Source organism: Triturus cristatus, chromosome 10, assembly GCF_964204655.1.
Source record: "Triturus cristatus chromosome 10, aTriCri1.1, whole genome shotgun sequence".
In the NCBI taxonomy this organism is placed as follows: Eukaryota; Metazoa; Chordata; class Amphibia; order Caudata; family Salamandridae; genus Triturus; species Triturus cristatus.
The window spans coordinates 536,154,281-536,170,338 of NC_140593.1; the positions used below are offsets into that span (position 1 = coordinate 536,154,281).

Below are 16,058 nucleotides of genomic sequence, written 5' to 3' on the forward strand. Positions count from 1 at the left end.
TGAATGCCTCACACAACTATCTAGAACAGTAATCAGCATCTAGTAACAATAACCATGGTAATGTCAAGGTGATGACCAAGAAACCACAGCAGCCATCTGGGAGAGTTGGAATCACAGCCCTCTGGTCTCCAGCGGAATCCGGACTCCACATCAATCTATTGGAGCTCAGAGCAATCCGGCTGAAAGCCTTTCTACCCTCCATCAAGGGAAGCCTAGAACAGGTGTTTATAGACACGATCCTACCAAGAACCAGCCACGATCTAAGCCACCTTTGTGTTTCATTTTTTGCTCATTATTGTATGAAAATAATCTCCATGACTTTTGACATGTGTTCCTGGACTATATGAAGAAATTATGATTGAATACAATGATTTAGATTACCTATAGGATTTGAAATGATTTATCATAATTGTCATGACTATCTAATTTATATTGATATTTTTGACAATAAAATGTAGTGGTCGATTTTATTAGTTTAGCTTGGCTTTCTTCTGTAATAATATCTATAAGTATACTTGAATTTAAATATTAGGCTGCCTAAGATCTTTATATGCAACACAGACACCACCACAACCACCGTGTGGTACTGCAACAAGCGGGGAGGGGGGATCTTGGACCCCTTGTCAAGAGGCCTTGCTCCTCTTGACATTGCTGGAGCCTTTCCACCTATTCCAATCCTGAGTTCTCACGAAGATCAGGGCCCGTGTGGCTTCGGACTGGGCTCTGAGAGTTTGGTATCCAGAGCTGTTGAGCATGGTCATCAATCCTCCAATCAGGCTGCCCCTTTGGAAGGATCTTCTGTCGCAGCAACAGAGGAGGGTTTCTACCAAACCTGTCAACACCCCGCCTCCATGCGTGGAGATTGAGCGGCAACAGTTGACAGCTTTTTACCTTTCGTCCGAAGTCTGTAATGTCAACTTGGCAGCCAGGCATCGCACCACCAAGTTGGTATATGCCTGCCATTGGAGCAAGTTTGTAGCATGGCATGCAGAAAAACAGGTTGACCCCCTTACTGCCCCCCTTTCTCAGGTCCTTCTGTGTTTGAGGCATATGAGCTGCAGATTGTACACTTTTGCATAGATCGCCATCTAGTGTTAGGCTTGGGTGCTTGCACCTTTTTGTTGTCTTGGAAGTAGTCTTTTGTAGTCACGAGATAGGTCACTCATCCCTTGGATGATAGTGCGCATGGGCATCGACTCCATCTTCAGATTGTTTTTTTCCACCATCGGGTTCTGATGTAATGTGCTGCGCTCCAAGTTGACGTCATTCAATTCCCCTTCGACGCACAAAAAACTCCCACCGCTCGACAGTATTGTCCCAATCGCGAATCCCTCTCCACGTGCATCCGGTTTCGAAGATATTCTCGAGTCCGGTCGTCGTCGTGGGCCGTTGGGCCGATCGGTGCCATCAACCAGCATATGGAAAGGACTCCATTCAAAAAATGCAAGTGTGGGGCTAAATTCTCACACATAGATCTCCAAGAGGTCTGCAACCTTTGTCTCTCGCCAGAACACGAGAGTCAACACTGCCAGGCCTGTGACTAATTCAGGTCCAAAAAGACTATACGTGATCGCCGGGTCCAATGACACGAAATGTCCAGGTCAACCGTTCCGGCGCCGGAGAACATCTTCGAGGCAGGCTCCGATGATCCAGACACAGGAGACGAGCATGCCAACATCTCCGAAGCAGACGAATCGGAATCAGACGACCGGATGATTACTCCAGGTCAACGGAGCGTGAGTACTGACTTCGACGTCCCTGCCCCGAAAAAACAAATGTCTCCGGTCACACCCTCACCTTCGGGTCGGCACCGAAATAAGTCTTCAGAAGCCCCGCCTCCGGGCCCGGCTCCGAAGCATCCAAAGCCTTTAGGCAGCTCGGGATTGAGACAGCCACAACATGATCGTCGGCACCGAAGCATAAGCCTAAGGTCCCACCCACAATAGAATCTTTGGCACCAAAACCCAAGGTCGACTTGTCGGTGCAAAAGCACAAACCTTCGGAACCCAAAATACAGGCTAAGCCGTCAGGGTCGAAAACTCCTCCACGGCAAAAGGTGACAAAAACACCCCCTAAAGCTAAAGACGACAAGCCAAAACACCACTCGGAGCCGAAGTCTTCGGCACCGAAAAAAGACAGTGGATCCAAAGAACTTTTTCATCCAGATCCACCAGATCCTAAACAAAGAACACTTCAAATTGACCCCATTACTGGACAGGTCATTTCTATTCCACCTAACAAAGGGAAGTTGGACACCTCAGGGACACCTGATATACCCTCCAAGAAGAAAGACTATTTCACCTCACCTATCAGGCCTTTCTCTCCACTTCCACAGCCTTTAAACACTGTACCTTCTCCAGCACACTCTCCAGTGCCTGCTTTTTCACCACAAGGGGACGATGATGACATGGGAGGTGATGATGACGACACACACTCACTACATAATACAGATACTGATAATGATATCCACAGTATCACACCTAGGGACCCTTGGGACGATTACAATGTCCCAGATGTGCCCCAGCCAGATTCCTACCCCTCCAGACCATCCCCCCCAGATGATAGTATAGGATTTGCGCAAATAATAAAAAGAGCTGCACAATACCATGGGGTCTAACTACATTCAGACCCCCAGGAGGAGGATTTTTTCCTGGAGACATTCGCTCAGCCTCAAACGTCAACAGACACTCTCCCTATGCTGAAAGGGATGATCAAACATGCCCCTGACATTTTCAAAGACCCAGTTAGGGCTAAGGTTATTAACCCTAGAATAGAGAAAGTATAAGCCAGCTCCATGTGACCCAGCTTACATTAAAGGCCAGCTACCTCTGTATTCTTTGGTTGTAGCAAATTCCTACCTCCCCCTTGCTGCCTTGGGACTCTCACCCGCATTAACCACAGGGAACTCCATATTCAGGGGATTGGGACAGTCCAGGGTCTTTCTATGATCCTAACCCATCGGATGACTATCGGGCTGATCACCCAGCAGACACCGACCTGTATTTATACCTTGTTAAACCCTCTTTTCCTGAAGATACCACCCTCATACCACAAGATTCTACACAGAATAGCTGCTGTCTATAGAGTTGAGCTGAATGTTCAGAGTGAGGAAGATGATTTCCTGATGGAGATCCTCTATTCCACACAGACGTCCCTCTAGTATTTGCCCATGTTGAAGGGCAGGGGGACATCTACAAAGAGTCTGTGAAAACCAGAGTCCTTATGCCAGAGTTGACAAAGTTTCTAAGGCTTCTTCCTCAGATGCCCCCTACATCAAAGGGCAATCAAGGGCGCCACACCCCCGGATTCCTTACTGGTCCATACTGCCTGGAAGGCAGCCAGTTCTCAGGCCATAGGGTCTGCACCCCTCCAGACTGGAAGAGCAAGAAAATGGATAATGATGGCAAGTGTGTGGCAGCACAGTCTGCCATGCAGTGGTGCATAGCCAATTCCGGGGACTTGCTCTCCTGGTATGATTGTACCCACTGGGACCAGATGGATCTTATCCAACATCTTCCAGAGCAATACCCCAAGTGGGGGCATGCGTTGGTAACGAAGGGTAAGATTATTTTCAATACTTACATACATTGTGCTCTGGATGCGGCGAATACTCCTGCTCGCGGCATTAATACTAGTCTCCTTCTCCACTGTCATGTATGGCTATGTTTCTCTGGTTTTAAACTGGAGGTACAGCAGCACCCTTCGATGGTAAGCATCTTTTTGGCCCTCAGGTCGATGAGATGCTCTAAAAGGTCTAGAAGGACACTGATACAGCGAAGGCAGTGGGGTGCCCTACAGATTCCCACTGCCTGCGTCTCCTTTCATTGCCCATAGTACTGCAGCAAAGCCAAGAAATTGCCACGCCTGTGACTTTCATCACCTGCGACAGGCAGCTGACCCCGGTGTTACTACAGGAGAGGGCATGGGGGAGCAGTGTCAAGGGTAGAGGCGAATGGGCAGCTCCGAAAGGAGCTCCTGTCCCAAAACAGTGATGTTTCTCCCCCCAACCCCCCTCCCCAACCATCCAACACCTGTAAGGGCAAGTTGCAGGGATTTCTTCTTCACTGAGTGGCAATTATCTTTGACCGCTTGGTTCTCGACATCATGCAGGAAGAGTATGGTTTAGTCCCTGAACTTTCTAATTCCGAAGAAAGATGGCTCCCTCAGGCCCATACTCTACCTCCGACCCCTCAACAAGTACATCTCTCTGAACATTTCCATAAGGTCACATGTCAGGATGTAATCTCTCTGTTGGGGGAAGGCGACTTCATGACCACCCTCGAATTGGAAGGATGCCGACTTTCCAATTTCCATCAACGGTTTCTGCGGTTTGTGGTGAGAGGACAGCATTATCATCATCATGACTTTATTGTCGATCACAGAGTTTAAAAAGTACATCTCAAACAATACATATATTGCAAACACAAGATTGATTTAAAATAAAAAATAGTCTTCCTAAAAGTATAAAAGCCAATGGATAAATCAACAATAAGTGTACTTCATTCTATAAAAAGGACACTTAAAGTCCCATAACTAGATAAGAGCTATATAAAACTATTCATGTCATTAATATCAAAATATAAGTTAATAAATACTATAAATTAGGTGTATTGCACAAATCACTTTGAGTGTCTAATCCATACAGCCAACAGGAATTTGGCCTAGCCAAATACCACAATTCTGCTAGTGTCTGTGCTAAGTATTCTAAGCATGTCTAGGTGCTGGCCAGGGCCAATAAGCCTGTACAAGGGAATAATCCACTTAGCCCTCAGATTCTCATAATGTGTACAGAAAAATAGGTAGACTAGGGATTCAGGGCTTTCTTTACATGCAGGGCATATAACATCAGAAAGAGCATAACCTCACCATTTACTATAAAACAGATTGGTGGGAAAAGTCTCATACCTAAATTGAAGAAATAATTTCCATGTTAATGGCGGGACAATATCATCTAAGGTGTCTTGGAAGATAGGGAAGGGTTTGAAGACTGTTAACTGTCGAGTGAGTGTACCCATAGGATTGGACACATTCTTCACTAAAATGAATCCCCAATGCATACTATTGACCCTACTTTTCGGAATTGAGGACATCTCTGGGTTGATCCAGTAATCCTCCAATCCCAGTTTCCTCAATAGTTATCTCAGCGAACAAAACCAGGGAATTTATATACCCTGGACAATGCCATAAGGTCCCCTCCCACTCGATTAAGGGCAAGCTCCTCAATCGTCCATAAGCAGTACTAGAATATTAAATGCTTGTACTCCATCCTATATGCATTTTTTTCTTTGGGCTAGATCAAAAGATGTGGATCAGTAGGGTACTAGCCAGGAGACTGAATAGAGATCTTATGAAACTGTGTTCGGTCACAGTGAGGCAATCAATGTTTCCACTTCCCCACAATTCTAATCCATAAGTAGCTGAACCTATTGCTTTTGTGGCTAGGGCCACCTTCCTTGACACAGTTCTTCTATGGATCTTAGTTATATGAGCAGTTTGCTGAATTAGGACCAAGTGGGCTTTCTCTATGTGGGAGGGACCAGCTCAAATGTGGGGTTAAATAAATCCCCAAGTAGTCAAAGGTGGATACCAATTCAATAGTGCAGTCGTCTACATACATACTTCTCCTAGGAGTCTACTAAATGCCATTGGAGAATACCATGGACTTTGTCTTTGAATCGTTTAACTCCAAACCACGCTCGTCACAGAAATGTTTACAATCATTTAATAACTGTTGGAGCCCTTGGGTAGACTTTGATATCAACACGTATCATCAGCAAAGAGAAGGGCTAGAGCCCTTCTCTCTCTGACTTTTGGGGCGTCTCACCCATCTCTGTTGAGAAACCCTACTACCTCATTAATAAATAACAAAAACAGGGTGGGTGCTAAGACGCACCCCTGTCTAACTCTGCGGTTAATCATAAAGGGCTCTGTTTAATGTCCCTCCTCTCCCTGCCCGACTATTTGCTGAATGTAGCCTTATCAAAATGTCTAATAGGTTGGGAGGGAGCCCCATCTCTTCCAGCATCCATAGTTTGCCTCTTGGAACCAAATCAAATGTTGTGTGCAGGTCTCCAAACACTACATACAACTTTGACCCTTTGGCTAACACTTCTTTCCAAAAGATACAGAGGCATCGGAAGACCTGGTCTAGAGTTCTGATAATGAAAACCCGTCTGCAAATTAGACAAAATATTTCCTTATAAGATCCAATCCTGGATATGGGCCAGGATCTCATTGCAGAAAATGTTCTGCAATGAATCTATTAAGCTAATGAGTCTATAGCCACCCGGATTTGCCATATCCCCCTTTTTTTTAAAAATCGATATTATCTCAGCCGACTTCCAGGACGGAGGAATTACCATGCCCAAAAAACATTATCAGTTCAAGATGCTGCCTTTTGGGGTTAAACGGCTCCCAGCGTCTAAACCAAGGGCCACATGTAAAAACCTTTTTTCTGGTCGCAAATGGATGTAAAAAGCCCTATTTGCGATTTGGTAACCTACTACCGAATCTCAAATTGTGTTTGCGATTTGGTACTAGGAAGGGACATGTTTAGGTTGTCCCTTCCTAGTACCAAATGGCAGTGGTATGTGTGAATGTTTTGCAACCAAAATGAGGTGACAAAAAATTTGCAATATACCGCCAGTTTAAAATTGGTGTTAACCCATTTGCAAATAGGAAGGGGTCCCCAAGGGACTCATTGTTTGCAACAGGATTTTTTTTTTTTTTTTTAAATCAAATTTTTTAAAATTGTTTTCCACGTAGGCAGTCAGTACAAGTCTGCATTGAAACAATTCCTTCAGGAAAATGCACAGCTATTTTGAGGTACAGTGTGCTCAAAATGGAATTTGTCCTATTACTGCATCACATTTTAGCCTACTGTAGAGGTAACCTAATGTCATTCCCTCCCCTCAAGCCCCCTGTTCCTACCTCCTCTCGCCAAACTAACTCCTCAATTAACTAATGGAACATATGAGCATCTAGCCATGTGTAACTATATCTCAGCTTTACATTTCTCCCGGGGAGGTGTGTGATGGGGCCAGGGAATATCTCTTAAGGCCAGCCCCCCAATGTATTTTGAAAAGGCGTAGTCCGGTCAATCCTGAAAGAGATATAGGGCTCTCGTCGCAGTGGGGCAGGCACCCAGAACTGTAAGCCTCTGGAGAGGTAGTGCACCGAGGGTCCCCAGACATATTCAAAGTTTTTGTAAGAGTCTGATAAAATGTCAAGACATTCTCTCCATAGTGACTACCTGCGCCAGAGCCTAGCGTGCCATTGAGTGAGGGCACCTCTTTGGACTTCCATGCTGCTGCCACTACCATTTTTGAGGCCACCAAACAAAGCCACATCATTGATTTATCCCCTCTCGTTTGGTATTTAAGGGAGTCATTGCTTAACCCCAACAGGATAGATCAGTGGTCATCGGGAATCTGATACCCCAGTATCTCTCTAATCTGGACCAGAATTTCTTTCCAAAACGATCTGATAGATGGGCAGTCCTACCATATATATTTATGGTCTCCCAACAGTCCACAACTACTCCAACATAGATCTGACATATGGGGAAAGATTTTTCTTTTGTTTTGTGGGATATGGATACCAGTAGAATAACCGTTTATAGTGAGCTTCCCTTAATCCCATAGAAGGTTAAAATGTGGGATATCTTGCCATAGTTTAGACCAACTGGATTCTGAGATGGGCTTTTCAAGGATCTGTTCCCACTGCTCTATATAGTGTGGTCTAGGTGTGAGTAGGGTATTTAGCAAGAGTGCATACAGAAATGAAATGCAACTCTTTGTACCGCAACCTCTCCGGGCAAATTGCTGAATCAGAGAGAGCTCTCTAGTGGCTGCCTCCCTCACTTCTGACTTGAGTACCGAATGTTCTAGTTAAGTGTAACGGAAATGTTCTGTAGCGGGAAGGTGAAAATCCTGTTGGCACTGTTCAAAGGTCCAAATATCCCATTTATGAAATAAGTTAGATATCACGAGACAGCCTCCCAGCCGCCATGCCTCAAAGGGACCTAATTTTAACGCTGGGGTAAAGGCTGGATTAAAGTGTATAGGAGTAAACGGGGAGGGGAAAGTAGTCTGCTGGGCCTCATCCCACACCTTCAGGGTGGTCTGAGTGGGGGTGCTCAAATAGTCATTAGCAGGCCTGTCAGCCTTAGGTTTCCATAGTAGATCCAAAATATATTTCCCGACCACTATCGTATCCATATGCAGCCATTGTTTATCTGACTCTCTGGCAGACCATTCAGGGATCACACTCAACTGGGCTGTTTGTAATATAGGTTAAAGTCTGGCAATGCCAAGCCTCCAGCTAATTTAGGTAAACATAATAACTTATTCGAGAGGCGTGCTCTACGATTCTGCCAAATAAATTGATTCACCAGTTAACGCAGAGCTGGAAAGAACACAAATTTCCAGTTCAGTCGGAAACCCTTGAAACGGGTAAAGCAGTTTAGGCAATACATTCATCTTGATAGCGTGAATTCGCCCCAGCCAAGACAAATACATTGGTACCCACCGTTTAAAGTCTAATCTCAGTTGTTGCAGGAATGAAGGGTAGTTGGCCTGATATAGGTCGGAGAGGTTTGGGGTGATCTTAATGCCCAAGTATATCATAGCCTTTCTTGCCCATTGAAATGTTCCCAGAGAGTCAATTTCTGTTGGTGGGAGTGTCAGTTTAAGAAAAAAAAGATTTGGTCAGGTTGATACGGAATCCCGCCACTCGTTCAAATTGGTCTAATTCTCCTATGAGGGTTGTTAGAAAGGTTCGAGGGAATGTCAAAGATAACAATATGTCGTCCTCAAACAGTGACATTTTATGTTCTATTGAGCCAAATAGAATGCCCTGATCTGCAGTGTCTTGCGTATCTTGGCTGCAAATTGTTCTATTCATAAGGCAAATAACAGGGGTGACAGCGGGCCCCCCTGTCTTGTCCCTCGACCTAGCTGAAAGAAGCCAGAACACACCCAATTTACTAGTACTCTGGCTTTTGGTATCACGTAATTGGCTTTAATCATTGTGATAAATCGATCACAAAACCCAAATCTCAGCAAAAAGTGTAAAATAAAAAGGGCCCGTCCACCCGGTCAAAAGCCTTTTCAGCATCAAGTGCCAACAAGATTGCTGGAATGGATTTTTGGGCCTTTTTTTCTACCAGGTGTATGACCCTGCGGATGTTTTCGTGTGTTTGGCAACCTTTAATAAATCCACATTGAGCTGGATGGATCATATCTGGAAGCAGACCCTACAATCTAGTGGCCAGTACTTTCAAGTACAATTTAACGTCCAGATTCAGAAGAGCTATGTGTCTGTAAGAACCACAGTCTCCAAGATCCTTGCCCTGGTTTGGTATGACAGAAATAATGGCCTCACTCATGGACGTGGTGATCTCTCCAGAGGTGGCCATGCGATTAAAGAGGGTCGCTAACTGCGTGGTGAGCTCGGAGCAGAATGTCTCATAGAACTTACCTGTCGGTCCATCTGGCACAGGGGCTTTAGATCCCGTATCGCCTTACGAATCTCCTCCTCTGTAATTGGACTGCCTAAGAGGTCATTCTGGGCCTTAGTCAATTGGGGAAGAGTAACCCAGTCCAGGGACCCCAGTTGGATCTGGTAATTTGTCTTCTCTGCCCTGTAAAGGATTTAATAAAATTGCCGAAGAATTTGTGCTTTTTCAAGATCAGATGTTGTAACGCCTCCCGTAGCACATTTAATGGCCCCTATATATTCCTTCTCCCTCTTAACCCTAATAGTTGCACTAGGTGTGAACCCACTTTTGTTACTTTGATCATAGGTCGTACTTTGAAGTTTTAAAAGGATGAGCTCAGCCCGATTGGTGTAGCTGGCATTAAGTTTACCCTAAGAGCGGTAACATTCCTTTGTTAGGACAGAGTAGGGTTTTCCTTACGAGACTGTTCTACCAATTTTAATCCTGCCTTCAGCCTTAGTCGTTCTTTCACCCTCTGCTTGTACAGAGAGGAATTTAACGCTATACATTGTCCCCAAAGTACCACCTTAAAGGGGTCCCAAGTATTAGGGGACTAAGTATTGCATGAACTATATATCTGGAAATATTCTCCGATCATCCTCCGTAGGTCCTCTCGTAGAAGCTTATCTCTGATCAGCGATCCAGGGAAGAACCATTAGTGATATTTAGGAAGAGGGTCTTCCCAGTTTAATCTCAGCTCCACTGGCGCATGATCCGACAGTGCTATAGGGTGAAAGGATACCGACTGCATATTCTGGACCAGGGCATTACTTACAAAAACTTAGTCTATACTGGAATAGCTCTATAGGAGTGGGAGAAGAAGGTATAATCTCGCCCGTTCGGGTGAAAGGTACGCCAAGCATCTAAAAGACCCAATTCTGCAAGCCTCCTTTTTAAGTCCTTAGGAAAATTCACTGTGGTAGATCTGTTAGGATGGGTACTATCTATCTTCGAGTCCAAGGTGAGATTGAAATCCCCTATAACAATTATCTCACCCTCCGCAAAGCTGCCCAACATACTTAGAACGTCTGTAAAAATGGAGTTTGGTTGGTGTTGGGAGCATAAATCGAGGCAAAGGTACAGAGGCATCCCCTAATGCGACCCTTTACCATAACTATTCTCCCCTCCCTATATGTTTTACAGCCCTCGGGACTAAATTGAAGCGTCAAGTGGGAAAAAAGTGCCACTCCATTGTGGTTAGAGTTTGCTAAGGACTTATTCATCATTAAATATTCCCTGTGTCTCAATCTATGTTTCTCTGAGGGTTGCAAGTGTGTTTCCTGAAGGGCTACCACATAATTTCTTTGATCTGTTATATATTTCCACATTTTATGTTGTTTAGCTGGGTAATTAAGCCATTTTACATTCCACATTAGTGTGATATTTCCCATGTTCAGATGTTCACCGGATTCCGTCCCCTTCCCACTTCTTCCTGACTCCAGGACTGGAATAATAAAGCACTTCCTCCCTGCATCCCTCACCTCCCTGAGCTTAGCTGATAAGAAGCCCCCATGCACCTTCATATAAAACAAAGTAAATCCCCAAACTAAAACAAGTAAAATACGTAACTTTTGTACATGTATAATTTTATAGTAGGGTAATATCCCTCCTCAGGCATAATGGTCAAAGTCCACTTAGGCAATTCAATGTTAGCATGTGAAGTTTGGAGTATATAGTATCGTCAAAAAGCACGTGAGGTATCACAAAATAAAGTTTTGATTATGTGTTGAGGATCTCATAGCAACGTCCGCCAATCATGGGCAGAATGTTCATCCTCAGTCACCGCCTGGTAAAGATGCTATAGTGCCAGTCATACAACAACTCAACCTGAGCACCCCTGGAATCCCAATGAAGCTCAATAGCTGTAGCTTCAGCGCTTCTGGTCGCCTTTGGGTCTGCCATTGTCTTTTATCCTACGCTGCTGAGGGGTCAGAGGAGCCTCCTGCCCCTCCCTCGACTCTGCTCCAAAGTGTCCAACAATCCCAAAAGCTTTTTTGCTTCCTGAACATCTGTAACATGATGGGACTTGTTTGTCGTTCGAAAGCTAGGCCGAAAGGATAGGTCCAGCAATATCGAATGTGCTCCTGTCATAGCTTATCAGTGATCGGGCAGAATTGCAGGCGACATACTAACGTGACCGGGGGAATGTCCTGGAATAAGGAGCAGTTCGCCCCCTGAAAGGAGACTTCCTCCACTTTACATGCAGCTTGAAGGATAGCATCCTTCACCTTGAAAGAATGGAGTTATCCAGTATATCCCTAGGGTGTTTCTTTCCAGCATCTTGCAACAGGCCAATCCTTTCAATTTTCACTTTGTGGTTTGAGTTGCCCAGACCACAAAGGCCTCCAAATCTGGTCCCTCTGCCCCTTCCGGCAGGTTAGGGATGCAAATATTATCTTTTTGTTATCTGTTTTCCAAATCTTCGCATTAAAGTATGGAGGCCGGAAGTTGTGCTTCCACAAGGCTTGTAGTGTCTTGCGCTCGACCCGTGCGTTGCTCCTGCTCCTACGTCTTGTACTCTATATCTAAGACCCTGGTGCCCACCAAATTAACCTCTTGCTTGAGAGCTGTCAGACAGCTATTAATGTCTGATTTAAGTGACTCCAGGGATGCGATCCTATCTGCCCTCAACTCCTCCCTAAGTTCATGCTTAAAATCTTGTAAGGATGTCAGGAGATCCTCTTTTGTTAGTGCCATTGTGCCTTCCGTTTGGGGTCCCGAGAGGGTGTCACGCGGTTCCACCGGGACAAAATAGCATGAAAACCTACTCTGTTGAGTCTTCTTACATGGCATAGAGGTTGTAGAGATTTAATCAGATTGTCACCATGTGTTGCTTAACTTGTCGGCCCCAGGGGAGGGGGGGTCGCCGGATCTCTTTCCCTGGCCTCACACTATATCGCTGGTTTTGCTTCCTCTGACCTTGATCTAAAAATTTCCAGGTCGGTCAGACATTTCTGATGGTTCCTCCTTCAGTCCACTATCCCTCACCCATATGTAATTAGGCCTAAATTACATTGCTCTCCCGGAGGATGGGTGGGGTAGGTTATTCCAGGTTCTTACCCCTCTAATAGCTTGACATGCGGGGAGGCAGCCCGTGCTGCTTAAGGAATTCTATTGTAGTCCTAAAGTCCCTGCAAACTTAAGGAGAACCGATCCCACCTCATGGTTTTCGCCACACCGCCAATTGACTCATTCCCCATGTGGCCACCAGCCCTATGTGCCCTTTTTTATTGATGCCGCTAAATCTCCAGGACTCGGGTCGGCCTGCAGAGCGCTACTTCTCCATCTTAGAGTCAGGGAGTGGGCGTCAGCCTCCAGGCCCGTTCCCCCTCCAGGCATCCCTTTCTCCTTTTTCTTGTTCCCGCTGTACAATGGGTCTCAGGCCTGGCACTCACCGCGTCACCGTCGCTTCAGCTTCTAGGTCGGTGGACCACGCCCCACCACGACAGGCTCGCCATCTCCACTGACTCCATTCCTCCAACCCGGCAGCAACTGAATCTGTTCTCCGCTCGCGAGCCAGTCTCGGCGGCGATGGCCCCTAGGGCCCCCAGTTATCTGCTGCTTCACCATCGACTCAAGGTAATCGCCAGTCTCCTGTGCGGCACTCACTGGACTGTCATCACTGATTCCCAAACTGCATGGCTCCAGGAAGGTATGGTGAGGCCTGTTCACCACCGCAGCTATTCTCCGCCTCATTTAGAATCCACTGGCATCTTCGCAAATGGGGGTCTCCCTCAGCTTCCTAGACAGGCGTTTCACATGGGTAGAGGTTAACGTGTCTGTCATGCCTCCAATCGCGTCCACAGCCCACAATACTTTAACATATTGTAGCTGCTACTGCAAAGCCCTTGTGGATCACGTCCACACGGCCGTCTTCGTTTGCCAGGCCCCTGTAGAAGAATTTCCTAAGAGCAGGCAGCGGACCACTGCCTACTCTTAAAAAAGAAAACGAATACGTAACTTTTTTTTTAGTTTTTTGTTTTTTAAAACATATCCCGTTTTCCTTTAAGCAAGATGGGCTGCATTAAAATAAAAAGTTTTCTTTATTTAAAAGCAATGACAGGCATGGTGGTCACAATCTCTGTGATTTTAGCGATTCCCAATGGGTAGCAAACCGAGACCGACCTCATTAATATTCATGAGGTAGGTCTATTTGCGACGCACTGGAAATCACAAATGAAGCTCAAGAGTTTCATACGTTTGAAAAAGTGATTTCCTAATTGCGATTGCAGGAAATCGCATTTAGAAACTCGCTATTTCATAGTTTCGGACATGTGGCCCCAAGGGTCTAGCCGTGGTAGCCAATAGACTTTGGGGGGGGGGGGGAGGGCAGGGGAGCAGCCACTTGGTCCCGTACTGTGACGACTGACTGATCAAGAGCGCCACACAGCAGCAATGTCTTGCGCACACACAGACAACCACAGACCTTCTTCACAAGTTGGGCTTCACGTTAAATATAGCAACATCTCACCTTCAGCCCCTCCATGTACAACCTTTCCTTGCGGCTACTCTAAACTCAAGAGTGGGGAAGGTTTACCCAAGCCTTGCCAGGGTCAGTGCTTTTCAAAATCTGCTTTCTCTTTTTCAGCCTGATCGTCAAGTAATGATCCTGAGAGTAATGCGTTTGTTAGGCTTGATGGCGTCCTGCATTGCAATTATTTCTCATGCAAGGTTACACATTCATCCCTTACAGCAGTGCCTAGCAGCACAGTGGTCTCAGGCGGAGGGTCTATGGTTAGGATCTAGTGTTGATTTGGGGCCGTACACATCGCTCTCTGCAGTAGTGGTACGTCAACAACCTGTTGCAGGGACTGCCCTTTCTAGACCCAGTTCCACAGGAGACCATCACCTTGGACACCTTGCTCACCAGATGTGGTGCACCTCTGCAAGATCACACATCCAGGGCATGTGGATGCCCACACAAGAGGGCTTCCACATCAACCACCTGGAATTGCTGGCTATTCAGCTTACTCTTCAAGCATTCCTTCCACTTATTGACAACAAAGTTGTTTTAGTCAGCACGGACAACACTACAGCCCTGTTTTACCTACAAAAGCAGGGGGTGAGCACTCGCCCCAGTTATCTGCTCTAGCCCAGAGCCAACTGGAGGTGGGAAATGCATCACAAGGTACAGTTGGTCATACAGTACCACGACTTGGCCGACCTGCTCAGCAGGATGCATCAACAAGTCCATGATTTGGATCTCCACCACTAGATACTGCTCATTTACTTCCTTTGGTTGGGGTTTTCTCACATAGATTTGTTTGCCACTGCTAAGTCACAAAATGGCCAAACCTCTCCGCTAGGTTACCTCAACCGCAATCCATGAGTAAAGCACTATGTATGAACTGGTCAAGGATATTTGCCTACGGTTTTCTGCCTATCCTGCTCCTACTGTTCATAGTTCGCAAGCAGAGGCAGACATATCTTACCCTCATCCTAGTAGCCCCAAATTGGGCACACCAGTCTTGATACTCCAGTCGGCTGGAATTCTCTCTAGTTCCTCAGAAGAAGCTTCCCAACAGGCCAGAACTTCTCTTGCAAAACCACAGAACTCTCCGGCACCCCAGTCCTCAGCCACTGAGTCTTGCAATCTGGCTCCTGAGGCCTGCTTATCTTAACCTATCAGAGGAATGTATGTCCATTCTTTGCGAACCAAGTAGGGCTACTACCAGGGCCTGCAGTGCGGCCTAATGGAAATGTTTTGTACACTTTTACCTTCCAAAACAGATCACTCGTCTCACACAGTCTGTAGAAGACATTGTCTATTACCACCTTCAGCAGTCAGGCTTTGCCTACACCTCCATTCGGCTGCTTACCTACAGAATAGGCAGCACACTTCGCTATTCAGAGTACCAGTCATTAATCCTTCATGGAAGGGCATAAGCAGGTTATCCGGCCCCGAAATCTCAACATTGCCCTAACTAGGTTCATGGACCTTTCTTTTGAGCCCTTTTACTCTTGCCCTCTTCAGTTTTGTTCATTGAAGGTAGCCTTCCTTGTAGCCATTACTTCCCTTAGGCTAGTCAGTGAAGCACACACTCAGAGGAGCCATTCTCCAGGTTTATCCTGATAGGTTGGCCCTCCGATCCTACCTCACATTTCTCCCCAAGGTGATTTCGAGTGTTCATCTCAATCAAACGATTGAGTTGCCAGTTTTCTTTTCACGTCTGTAGTGAACGTGCCTTGCATTCCCTGGACGTCAAAAGGGTGTTAATGTATTATGTGGATTGAACAAAGCCCTTTCGTAAGACACAACAACTCTACATGTCCTACTCCAAGCCTCTCAAGGGGCATGCTATTTCCAAACCAGGGAATGCTTGTTATGCTAAAGCTCCCTACCTATCCCTGCCAGACCCAGTTACGCTTGCAAGAATGGGGCTTCTATGTGTTTCATAGGGAATATCCCACTGGATGACATCTGTAAAGTAGCTCCTTGCTCCACTTCTTGTACTTTTACTAAACATTGCTGTGTGGATGTCCTGGCTAGACCTAGAACAAGTTGGCCTGGCTGTCTTACTCTCACTGTTTCAGTCTTTTGCAGTGTCCTCCGGCTAAG

The 16,058-nt window shown here is 45.9% G+C and overlaps 1 protein-coding gene across 9 annotated transcripts in view; it reads left to right on the forward strand.

The window, feature by feature from the left end:
* KMT2C (lysine methyltransferase 2C) overlaps positions 1 to 16,058 on the forward strand; it is a 1,736,691-nt gene that overhangs the window by 1,147,693 nt on the left and 572,940 nt on the right. The gene's annotated exons all lie outside the window — the stretch shown is intronic.